The sequence below is a fragment of the Euwallacea fornicatus genome, chromosome 5 (assembly GCF_040115645.1).
Source record: "Euwallacea fornicatus isolate EFF26 chromosome 5, ASM4011564v1, whole genome shotgun sequence".
Lineage (NCBI taxonomy): Eukaryota > Metazoa > Arthropoda > Insecta > Coleoptera > Curculionidae > Euwallacea > Euwallacea fornicatus.
The window spans coordinates 2,904,954-2,918,220 of NC_089545.1; the positions used below are offsets into that span (position 1 = coordinate 2,904,954).

The 13,267-nt window shown below is 37.5% G+C and overlaps 1 protein-coding gene and 1 long non-coding RNA gene across 3 annotated transcripts in view; one reads left to right on the plus strand and one right to left on the minus strand.

Moving 5' to 3' along the window:
- The window catches only part of uif (sushi, von Willebrand factor type A, EGF and pentraxin domain-containing protein uif), a 40,480-nt gene extending 29,088 nt beyond the window's left edge, over window positions 1-11,392 (minus strand). The window contains exon 1 of one of the 2 annotated variants that reach the window (XM_066282902.1): window positions 11,213-11,392. The gene's annotated coding sequence lies outside the window, so the exon portion shown is untranslated. The remainder of the gene's footprint in view (window positions 1-11,212) is intronic. The other variant, XM_066282900.1, reaches the window with a different exon arrangement.
- The window catches only part of LOC136339550 (uncharacterized), a 37,021-nt gene continuing 27,986 nt past the window's right edge, over window positions 4,233-13,267 (plus strand). Inside the window, exon 1 of the long non-coding RNA XR_010732158.1 lies at window positions 4,233-4,388. This is a non-coding gene — a long non-coding RNA (uncharacterized lncRNA). The remainder of the gene's footprint in view (window positions 4,389-13,267) is intronic.

Below are 13,267 nucleotides of genomic sequence, written 5' to 3' on the forward strand. Positions count from 1 at the left end.
AATCCTGCAAATTAACATCCGCTAAAGCGTGCAGTACCAATAATATTAATTGCTCCATCCTCTAGTACGGTTTCTGCTCTATTTGCCGGTATCCTTATGGGCCGTTTAAGCCTAATAACTATCAAGTGCCGGCTAACTGTAACTCAAATAATTAATTAAATTGCCTTAATTAGATTGGCATTATTATTATTGTTATTACAGTGCACTATGCGCTCTGCTGCAGATCTGCATCTCCAACTATTTAGTACGGCTTTTGCTTTGGGTAATTCATGGTATGATCGATTTGCTTGCTATGGTAGTTATCAGGGACTTGCTTATTAACTACATCAGAATAAGAGCGTACTTGCTGCCGTCCTACATCTTGCGTTCTCGATATGCAATTCGGAGAGGAGTGTTGGTGTGCGATAAGTGTCAGAGGGCAGTCTGAGGTATTGAAGCATTTAGTGCGGCTCCTTACGAGGATAGTCCCCGAAGCAACCGACCCAACGCTTAAAGAAAAACATTTTTGGAAAATATTCCATTATTTCTCAACATAGTCTCCTTAGAGATTGACACACTTTTTTCAGCGATATTCTATGGGTTCTAAATCCTGTTTATAGTAAAAAGCTTCGAATGTTTCAATATAGGCACCAACCTTGGGCTTCGCCTCTTCACCGTGCACCAAGCCATTTTGTCAAATTTGGAAATCGAAAATAATCTGAGGAGGCTAAATCTGGCGAGTTGGGGGGACGAGGAAGAGTTCGACACTAAGTTGACTGATTTTGGCCATCGTGATTACGGAAGTCCGGGCTGGTACGTTGTCAATTGCGTCCTGAGACTATCGTCGTAGGAAATAAAAACGTCTTTCCTAGGAATCAGTAGAGCTGCAGATCGAATGGACGTTATGGATCACCCCCAACGTGGATTGGTGACCTTTGATTTACTTTTAAACTTGATTCAAGTCACAACAATGCTTCAATGAGGTTTCCTTAAGTCATAATAGAAGTCAGTAAACATAAGTTGAGGAAATTCAGAATGCGGAATATGTTCGATGTTGAAGACACGAAAGCGTTGCAATGTGCACAGGAAGGATTCGGAAGTTTTTCGGGCTGGTGAGTATTTATTGTAGGACTCACATCCCTGAGTATTCGGAAAAAAATTATACTTTTCTATGGGTTTTTCGAAAATAATAGGTTGCCCTAAAAATTTGTGCCGGTTTTTGGTAGGTGCCATACGGACGGGTCTGAATATATAAACACGATTAAAAATACATGGAATATGTGCAAATCGTAAAAGACGATGTTTCAGATATATTTAGAAAAAAAGTTGGATACGATACGTTATTTTATGTTAGTTTTACGAGCGGTTGAATATTGAAAAAAACAAAGTTCATTTCGGGCATTTTATGCTTTTCTTTTACCGAAAAGTCAAAAATGCCACTCAACAGCAAGGAAAAAAAGGGAAAGCAAAATTAATCACCTTTAGCCATCCCAAAAATCAGTCTTAATTCATCGAAAATTATGCTCGGTGTCTACTGGGCTTGGGAAGGGACACTGCATTATGAGTTTTCACCAAACGAGACGATAAATTCGGAAAATTGTCGTTTCCAATCAAACGAATTAAAGACAGCAACTGACCAACAACATCCAGAAATAAAAAATCGGAAGATGATCATGTTTCATCAGGACTATGTGCGGTCTCATGTGCCAGGCAAAAGTTGTTGAAGCTGGGTTGGGATGTTAGGCAACGCCCACCATATTCGCCAGATTTAGCTCCCTCTGATTTCTAATTATTTAAAACTTTCCTCGATCGAGGAAAGCTCGAGTCTTTGGACGAGATAAAAAGTCATGTGGTTCGCTGAAAAACTTGAGAGGTTCTGGAAGGACGGAATTTTTAAAGCATCTTAAAGATGGAGAGAGATTTTCGGAGGACAATGCTATTCTGTAAAAGAATTAGAAAATGCTAGTAGACCAATGGTGAAAAACGTTTTCGATATAACGTAGGGAAAATTTCTCGGAGTTTGGCTGCTTGACCGATCTTCTTGGAGAAGCCTGTGTTTCCCTTTTGGAAAGTTAATAAATGAAGACATCTGTAACGCTCAAGAAACAGTGTAATAGTATACGACATTCAGGCTCTACTGATACTTATGCAAAGCTGCCGCATAAAAAAAATTAATACCTTTGACCACAGCATACATATGATTAGAAAGTCAAGGTTGCACCTGCAATGGACGTATACCTTGGCTCGAAATAAATATATAGTTTTTTCCTAATACGTTTCCCTATGATAATTAACACGCAAACTATATTAGACTTGTAGATTGAGATAAACAGCGCTGAAGTAGACTAGTAGCTATACGAACATACTAATAGGAGCGCCATATTTTTTATTAGTAAAGATCACACAATCAAGCCTTAATAGAGCAAACACTACGTCTATATTTGTTAACAGCAATTGGGGCTATTCTTAATAACATCCTTGTGCAAAATAATGTCAACGAAATTCGCAAGCTATAACTGTAGTATGTGACACTTATCCTCAGTGAACCATCTATGACTCATTTTAAATTATAAAATTGGAATTCTTCAGGCATAATGTCAGACCGGTCTGGTAAGGGTCATGTTTATTCTTAAAGAACTGACCTAATCTTTAACCAGTATACCGAGATGTTACGTAGATCCTGAAGCTGCAAAATCAATATCCGGTTGTGAAGAACTCTAAAAAATACTGTTGTTGCATAAGTTCGATACTGACCTCAATGCGCATAAACTGAATGATATCGATAAATCTCTTATTAGAGCCGACCACGGAGCGCTTAAAGGGAAAAAGCTGGTGAAACTGAAACTGCAGGCATACTGAAATGGAAACGGAAGATCGCAAGGAACCACGCATGGTTGTCTTGGAAGTATTGTTAGGTAAAAACGTTTTCCATGAGAAAATGTCCAAACTTGCGCTGTTGGGAAACCTCTTATTTGCTATTCACTTGGCTTCAAACATAAATTTTATATCCGCTTCCTCATGCAGTAGACTTGTGTGACTTTCATTCAAAGGAAAAAGCCCACGCTGGGCTTCTTGGAATGCACCGTATTGCCTAGATTTTTCCGGTCTAAAAAGGACCCTAAATAGGAAAACCTGCCAAAACAGGCTTATTGGCGGTTTGCTTATTCAGAGTGCATAAGGCACAAAGCGGCCAACATGAGTAACTGTACTTAATGACTCTTCAGGAAAAGTACCTACAAGTTATGACTATTAAGTGAGGATTGTGAATTGTTTAACTGCCTTCATTCGCAAAGACCAGAGGTAATTTTTCGCGAAAATTTCCTGCTTATTATTGTTATTACACTAATTACAGTAAAAGTCAATAAATTACCGGTTAAGTAACCAAAATTAAATAAAATCTAGCACAGTAACCTCGATAACAACATCAAACAATCTTCAGAACAGGTTTCTCGTTTGCCTCACATGCCTGCATTTTAATTTCTGAGAGAATCATATCTGTAAATTTCCTGTATGCACCTTTCGTCGCGTCCTTGTTGTTTTGTTGTGTCCTCTGACCAGGAGAGATAGGTAGACATATGCCCGGTACAGTCCGAATTTTTTTGGGTTAAGGCTAAGATAACTTTTTTAAATCGTTTGAGTAGAAATCCAAGAAAGGACGCCAAGTTGGGTCGAAAGAGGGCTGCAGAAAAGGTAGTACCGATCTTATGAAGGAGAGGGAGAGGGGGCTGTCCAGAGAGGTGGGCTGGTATCGTCAGAGTTTTTATCATGAGCAGTAAGCGGGAATGATTAAAAATTCGTCCAGTGCGCGAGACTTGCTAAGGCCGGCCCTGATAATTCTTTCATTTTAAGGTCTCAAACGATTTTTTTTTCTAGAAAATAAGAAAAATGCTTCTAGTTGGATTACGTGGCTATCGAAACGAACTGTTTTGCCTTTGTACTTCACTAACTGTGGTAATTGTTTTAATTGAACACCGTTTAGTTCACCCTTGTTTATTTAGGGCAAATATTCTGATAATCGAATTCAAACGTATAATTTCTCCAAATATTATTACATTTTAATTCAATAATTACATTCTCTACACTCAAATAATTCCACTTCACTAATCGATCTATTTGCCTTATCGAATGACGTGATTGACTCATTGTGGCTTCATAATTAAACCAACGTTTTTTAATCAAAAATGCGATTTGTGGCATGGAAAATACAGAAAATACAAAACGAGGGGCCTTTTTTTTTGGGTACGAATGTCTCTATTTGTAATCTCATTTCACTTTCACAAGTGCAACTTTTGTCATTATCGCCCTTGTGCATTGTGCAGTGATACGTAGAAGTGTGTGGTCGTAAGTGTGGTAGACGGAACGGTTCGTTAAGAACACTAATTTACATCATTTGGCCCGTCTTTTTGAAGGTAAGTGCATGTACTTCAGTTTCTTTTAATCAATAACAAAATGAAATGAAAAGCAATAAAAATTTACACAGTGGTGAACCCAGATATCTTATTTTTGGTGGTACAATCACATTAGGGACCACATTGATATCAGATACACGTCCGTAAATGTAGAGGGACGTTCCGAAGGCCAAAATAAGAAATAAAAGGTCCTGTAAACATACGTCCAGAATATATTTTTTTTCCGAAACACTGGGGGTCAAAAAAACATTCCCGGTTTTTTGGAAAAAGTTCGATAATACACAGGAAAATTCCGTTTTTAGTCAAGACCAGTCTTAGCAAGCCTGGAGCACTGGCCGAAATTTTTAATCACAGGAAATCCGTCGCCATTCCTGGTCTGCTGTACTGGGCCGCCACCCAACCTCGCTCCCATAACGGAGGTACAGTTTTTAATTTTTTCATTAGGGACAATTATGAAATTTGCCAATGTCTACTGGACGTTACCAGTTTGGCTGGTCTAAGATTCAACAGGACGTATGGGCATATCCTTAAAATTCCTAGATGAATCTTGATGTATCTAAATCGAATCGAACCTTACGTGAAAATGGTGTTCCTTACGCTTGCATAAACTATTTATTAAAACACAGAATGTTTTTTAAGCAACAAATTTTTGGAAATTTTCTCTAGAGTGTTTTGGTTACTTCATGACATCCGACCCAATAAGAAACAGCAAGAAAAATCCTAGCTATCCCAACACAGGAAATTTCGAACACCCCAAAAAAATACTCTTCAGCAGCATTTTTGGGGAATTTTGAAACGAATATTTTCAACTAGTTTTGCCAGTAGATTTATCTTTTTTCGAATGTTTTTTGTGTACTTTTGGAGAAATTTTCTAACCTGGAAAATTAACATCGAGAAAATTGTCAAATAATGTTCGTAGGGACGGTTTGACCTCTCCTAAGAAATTCACCTTTTTTGGTTGTTCTTGGAGCACTTTTGATAGCTTTTTAAAATGATGGAGATTGAAAAGCTCGCGCAAGCGCAGTTCTTTCCCATAGGAAACATTTTGAAAGTATTCCTCTGAAATTGAGCAGATTCAACTAAGCAAGAACTGGCATTAGAACAAAAACTTATAGTCGTTGGGCTTTTTTTCATCCATAAAATCCTTCATCAAACTTATAGAGTATCACATTTTAATGCTCACTGAGCAGAGCAGACACATGTTCTCCTTCGTAATGATCAGGTAGTAAAAATATCTTTTTCAGTGTTAATTGTGTTCTGTGTAATTAAATTTAAAAACATTGTAGTTTGGTTTCATGTCGTGCGTGTCATGTAGGTTGAATTCCGAATGAAGAATTCTATCAAATTGCAAACCAAGTCCTATGAGAGAATGTTCCTTCGTCTCAAGGAGCAGGAAATTTATTGACATTAATGCTTTCTTAGCTACAGATATTTACATTCGATTTGTTTATGTGAACGTTAAAGTAAATTAGTTCGTTTTTCGTTCTTTGATTGCATTTAATAAGCAACGTCCTGTAATTACGAGGTTTAGAGAATAGCAGTTTTAGTAGAAGAGTGAAAATCAACTTCTGGTGCAATTTTCAGTGACCAAATCATGAAAGTATAAACGAAAAGGGATGAATTTTTCATAGGAAAATTTAATAAGCTGCGAGGGGAGGTCTGCAAATTCTATGTTTCTGAGATTCGGATGTTAAAGTTTAGAAAATGCATATCAATCGTCATTTAGTTGCTGGTAATTTTATGGTCAGAATCAAATTTTCGACTCCAAACCATTTTATCACGCGTTATGTCTTCGACCTTGATTATTATGTGAGCCACAAAAGCAGCGACATTGTTCAGAATTCATGGAAAATTCTTCCTAATTCACTCAGTTTTCGGGCAGCATTTATGCCAATTCTCTTTTTGGCAGAGTGTTCACTGTTCAGGTCTGGACCACCAACTACAATCTTTAATTCGCCGCCAGAGGTGCAATTGAAGTATCAAACTTCACCCCAACCATCCGCCGCGCCGTCCACGGGCACTGCCAGATACGGGAATCACAGAAATAATGAAACGTACTTGTGGGTTAAAATAACATTCCGACCCCGATTTTGGATTCCCAGACGATTGTTGATCACTCCGGGTTAATTATCTACGGTTTATGGTTCTTTGTCTGCGGTGGTGAAGTGATAATAAATTATAATGAACGATAAACAAACCACTCACAAACAGGCATTTAGCCGGGACCGTGCTGCCACTTATCAACTATGAGTAACAAAAGTATGCGTAGTTATATCTTCGAATCAAATTTGGCGATCGGGGCTTTTCGAATTTAAGTTGCGGAAACCCTGTATGTTTTCCGAAACGAAATATTCTAATATCCGTTAGCAAATTCTAGGCGAAAATCTATGAATAATACCAATCAGGGACGGATTTATGCATTTTGTGTTTCTTGTTTTTTTTTTTTTGAATTTCTAGGGGTCAGTTGTAGGTCACACAGAAATTTTCACTAATTTATATGGTTGAATAAGAAGATAACATAAAGGCTGAGATGTCTTGAGAATTTCACTTCAAATAAGTTCTCAATCGCTATCCTAAATCAAGAAAGTGCATTTTTCTTGCAATTTATGAGATTGCGTTATGTATTTCGCATACAGCTGTCCAGAAAAAAATATCTGTTCATTTAATTAGTTATGAGTGAAGAGATACCTTTTTTATTTTATTATTTGATATTATTAAATATTACTAGAAGACTCTCCGCATGTGTATGTCGCTAGGAAGTCTCCTCGTTGCATGTAAGCAACAAAAGCAAAATTTTTGAAATTTGGCAACACAGGAGGTTGATACATTTCTATTAGTATATTCAATGGAATAAAAATTACTGAATAAATAAATAAATAAATAGTAATAAGGTATACTATTATCGTTAGTTGATTCAAAACCCGCGGCTTCTACATCCTTCCTGATTTTTAGAATTTCCTCTTTATAACGTATATCTACAGAAATCCCTTTTATTGCACTCTACATAATAGATGAGTAATGCAAAGCAAAGTTAAAATGCGCTTTTCCAAGAGATTAAATTCCACGACGAGTCAAATAACTAACATGCAACATAACGCACAATATCTGAATAAAATTACATTGAATTCAAAAATTACTGAAACATGGAAACTCCTCGGTAAATTACACTGATTTATTGATAAATTTTGGAGAATGAAATCAGCATAAATTTGGGCGATTTATTGGGAGATTTTAGGGACTAAAATCCGCATAATTTTGTAAGTAAGTGGCCTCCAAAACCGGGCATAAACCTTCTAAAAATTGATTACGTGAATATCTAATTTAATTTTAATATTTATTTTACCTGAATCTGAATTTTAAATGCGACGCAGGGTTACTTTGTAATGTTTGTTATTTTTAGAATCGATTAATTCAGACTAATTAGTGAGATTTCATCTACTACTGTGATGGAAAAAATAAGGTGAATGCACTTATGAAATGAAAATCTTTATTTGTTCTTTCGACCAAATTTCATCGCTTTCACAGTACTGCCCGTCCGACACAATGCACTTATTCCATCGTTTTGTCCAATTCTCGAAACAATCAGAGAACTCTTTTTCCGGCACGATCTTCAATACTTTCTTCAATTCAAATTTTTGTCTCTTCAACCGAGTCGAAACGGTGTACCAGAAGTGGTCTTTTGAGCTTGTTCAACCAGAAGTCCAACGGTGCCAAATCAGGCGGATGCGGTGGTTGTGGAACGATATGGGTGGAGTTTTTGGCAAAACGTTCTCGAAGGGCCAATGTCGCGTGAGATGGTGCATCATCGTGGTGCGGAAGCCAAGAGGTGTCTGGCCATAATTTTGGTCACTTGAGACGAATAGCTTCAGGCATGCCACGTTTGAATAAAATGCCTCCTTAACAGTTTGGCCTGACGGACGAAATTCGTAATGCACAACACCGCGAATATTGAAGAAAACTGTCAACTTGTCCTTAATTTTTTAGCCTCTTCGGCGAGGTTTTTCTCAGGCCGTACACGTAGACCGAAGTCCATCTCCGGCAATGATGCATTTCATGACGTTTTTGTGGTCAGAAATCGTTTCTTGAGAGGTTTTGTGTGTATGCAAAATCGCGTGTGTCTACAAAAAAACTGATTCCTGATTTTTGTAGTATCCGCTTGATGATAAATTCACCTTTTTTTTTATCACAGTAGTATATTCACGCGATCGCATGGCGAATCATGTACAAAACCTAAGGCGCCAGTCTCTAAAAGAGAAAAGTCTTTGGAAGCCAATAAACCATCAATGTCAAGAGCACAAGTTTCCCTGTGAAGTCCCATCATTATCAAGGTTTTTATGGAGACACAATTCCCATGTTATTGTTTTTAACCGGAAGCTAATACGGTTTGTGGCTTGTGCGCTTATTGGCATTACCGAGGAGAACTCATTCCAATAATATATTTCAAGTTTACTTTCTTTTGGCTAAAATTTATCAACAGATATATTAAACTGTTAATTGTACTACAATGACATTCCATTAGCGATAAAGATATGTGAGCCATTTAATATGCGGGAAAGGACCCTGAAGAACGGTACTAGCGGTTTGTTTGCTTTAACCATTTCTAACTGTTTGTGTGACCAGTCTTATTCATATAAGTGAGTTGATTTTTAATTAATTCAATTGCGAATTTGTACAAAGTTGTAAAGGATACACATCTTAAGATATCTAGCCCTACTTTAAAGTGAGGCAATAATAAGCCCCTTTTAGGGAACAGTTCGATAATCCCGCTATTCAGAGATTCATCAAGTAATTTGACATTTTTGCAAAATACTTCTGAACTTGAAAATGGGACTACTGAAAAAATAAATGCTTCACTTGATTTCACTGTCCTACAATAAAACTTTACTTGATATCAAGTTTTCAACCGGCTTCATGGTCGAGGAACCTCTCGCCCTAATAACTGCTATATATTACATATTCCATATTTTATATTATTTTTTTAACAATTTTTATTTTATATATGTACATTCTATAGATAAAGTTCGTTTCATAAAATTCCTGTGTGTAGAATTTTTCCTGAACATTTCAAAAAACGACTTGATTACTTTGCCCAAAAAAGAACTCCCTCTTGGTTCAACTTGTTTCGGAACATGTTTCAAAGATCCTCTAACTCAGCTGAGCTCAAGTCACTAACCTGAACTCACAAGAGAAAGCTGCAGTGAAATTTCGTTAGTTATCAGAGGTTCACTTAGAAGGCTGAAGTAAATACTTATTCTGCAGGCATTTCAGTTGTTCAAACCACCCGACCAGGAATTCAAAAAACTAAGGTATCCTGAAGTGATGCCAAAGACGCTCTTGTAATAATCTCAAGAAACCCCAGGAATCTTAACTAGCCTAATTATGTCTATGAGTCTGAGACTGCATTACAATACTTGCAAAACATTTGAAATGCGATCAGAAGTGAACTGGATGAATCCGAATAAGAGAAATTCAAGGTCTGGATACCTCTAATTCAATTTGTTAAGTTGTAAGTCTTCTCCACATATGATAGGAAAATGGAGGAGAAGTTTGGGTTTGGTTTTGTGAAGCCTGCAAACAATTCCTTCAGAATACTGTGAAACATCGGAAAAAACCTTGTTAAAAATCCTTTGAAAAAAATGTTTCGAATTAGGTCATCGGTAAACTAGCTTTCAGACCTTCTTAAGCCGGGAAGAACACTCTTCTCATATCAAAGGCTTTTTTTGCGTTTTGCAAATGTTGCGTTTGAAGATTTACTTTCTTAAAAAAACTGAGCATATAAAATATCTCCATGAAGTTTGCAAATCGTTCATATGTCGACAACACCTCGAGAACTACATTTCTTTTCGTGTTGACGTCATCGTTAAGAGATCTCTTCAAGACGTACCTCCTGAAGATATGTTATCAAATCTGGACCAATTTTTACGTTAATTGTTGTTCTGAGCTTCAGGGAAATTAAAAAAAAAAGGAGGGCTTTAAGTCTAAGTTGGACTGGCCCAAGTTCAAAATATCTCGGGGTAACCTCTGCAGTTTTGTAGACTTGAAGTAAACTGAATTCAGCTTAACAGCTGCCCTTTGAAACTCTTCCAGTTATGATAATTCCAAGTAATCCGAATTCAAAGGGAGTTCTTGAAAACTAGAGAGTGGTAGAGTTTCCGTATTGAACTAGTTTATATATAGCAGGTCAAAACTGAACTGCTTTAGGTGCTGTCCAGATTTGCTGCTTGTATTCAAAATTCGTCCTTCCAGCACTTACTCACTAATTCATTTCAGATAATTAAATCACTTGCACCCATATTCAATAGAAAGTTATGCATCTAAATTTTAAGGTGCGGTAGCCAAAGATATGTTTATGCGTAAAAGCGTGAAGCAAAGCAATGTCCATTTCTACCATACAATGTCAAACATAAAATATGCATTTATGTAGGCTTAAAGGAAAATAATTGTAAATTAGACAAGGCTGGACTGTACTGAATCTAATGCGAACCGACTGACACAATTTGATTGCGAAATGGTCAGTTTACGATTAATAAGTGTGGGATTTTATTAATGCTTCCGACAGTGTCACCAATGCAGGTTAAGTAACGTTTTGTGACGCACGTTAAAACCAAATGCTGAAGAACGAAGATATAGCTCTAATACCCCATTTCACATTTCATGAGTACCAATGACCTCAATAAATTATAACTCCGGTATGCAAACCACCATCGTCATCGCGTACGGGCACAGCCATCTTCTTCACGAGTTACCTAACCTTCAACACGAAGAAGTACCAAACCATCACTTTACACACCTTCTCTTCCTTTCCTTAGCACTAACAGACTTACCGAGCTTTTATCTAACAAACTGTAAACCTTAAACCATACGAACACATAGGGCTTCAGTGTTGGAAAAATCCAAGTTTTCCGCGAAAGTTTTCACTAAAACTAACGGTATTGAGGCGGTACCACTTGGACGCGCGGTAATCGACAATGGTACCACGTTACCTCGTGCGAGCGAATACTAACGAAGACGGAATTCTTGAAAGAACCCACTGGGCTGTGCACAGGTAGTTTTAGTGGGAGAAAGGTAAGTGGTTTAGTTTAGAAACGCTATGTGTATAGTGGTATACAGGGTAGCTCAAATAGGCAGGTTGATGATATGACAAGCGCAATATGTTGTTTTTTGGGCGCAGTCCTAACTGCCCTGTATTTAGATGGCGACTCTGTCGTCTCTCCAATAACTGGACAGAATTCCAGCCTACGTGCTTTGAAAGCATCGTTTGGATCTACCTGTATATATGCTCATTCCATTGTAATCTCTCTTCTTTTAAAGTCTGACTTGAGTAGGACCCAAGCTTTTTAATAATAGAGTCAAGGATAAGGATGGTAGAGAACATTGGTAAGCTTTTAGTGACGTTATAAATCATGTTCAATTTAAATGCGTACCTGCTTGTAAACAACATGATGGAAGCCGGGATATGAGATAAGGAAAGGGGCTTAAAAAGAAGAAACTGAATAGAATGAAAAATTTAAGCAAATAGTTTGGGAAGATGGTTAATTTTGTGGAGTTTCTGACTTTATCGCGCGTTGATGTTACCGAGATATCGACTGCTTATCCTGGGGACAAACATGTTCGAAAATACAGAGAATAATTTTTAACTTCAATAAAAAATTATTTATATATTTACTCATTCACACCTAAATATGTACGTGTACGGGGTGATCAAGAATGGACGTTTACTCCTGTTGGAAATTACGGTTACCACGGGGCATGGTTGAACATGATTGTATATTTGCAATGTTTTTTTTAGATCAGCTTAGAAACGTTCTCAAACCTGAAACAAAGATCGCTTTTCCTTATATTTGTTATACTCTGTACCGAGCGTAAAGATAGCCAATGGGGCATTTCGAACACTGTCAAAATTTAATAGGATTTGACCAGCTAGTCAAAACAAATTTGTTGTATAGTGGATAAAGGCTAACCTAGCGGTGAAGGATTACCCGAGAAACCTTGATGTTCTTGCTATTGTTCAATCTCAGAGTGTGGCATTCGCTCTGAGGAACCCAAGGAATACTAGCCTTTCCACTTTCCACCGCATTTCCATTCTGGGACTTCTCTCAGGAATTACTTCAAAAGAGGGGTGGTAGAGTACATACTTGTTTTTCTGCGACTCAAGATCTCCGCCGCTGTTTTCGAATCCACTCTTCCTCCATCTTAATCTTTCTCGCTGCCTCCAGGAATCTTTCAATTGTATCCCAATGTCTCTAATTTCAATAGGAGATTCGCGTAGGTTTCCTTATTAAATTCCTCCATGCCAAGTTCTTTTATCAGACCGGTAAATTTTTGCTATTAAACTATTGAATATTACGCATCATCTGACTTCGCACAGAACCAACATACCGACTCTTTTTAAGTTCCGGGGGAAAACTCCACGTCCCGTGACTGCCCGGCTTAGGTAGTAGATCACCTCTCCTCACTTGTTCTTCATCCATGGAGTTCCTGCTTTCACCTTCCGTCCAGTGTCATTTACATAAATGTTAAAGCGCTCCTTTAGTAAGAGGTTAATTGGCGGAAAACCTGAAAAAGCCTCTAGTGAAGTGGACGGGTCCCTTTGATGAAAACTTGCAATGATTAGGACTTCAGTTCATTTTTTCCAGCATTTTCCCGTAACATCGGAATCCTGTTAGTCTTTCCAAATCGGGGCCAGAACCAGCTTAAATTAACCTGAGATCATGTGGGTTCTGAGTCTTTATTTGGCAGAAGAAAAATTTCGGTGCAAACAGCATTTCCCTGCCATTTTCAATTCTCCAGCTACAAGGATTTCTGAAAACTTCGAATATTTCTGAAAGTTGTATTGGGGTGAAAAAATTCCTTTAACTCCAACTGGTTTTCAATTAAGT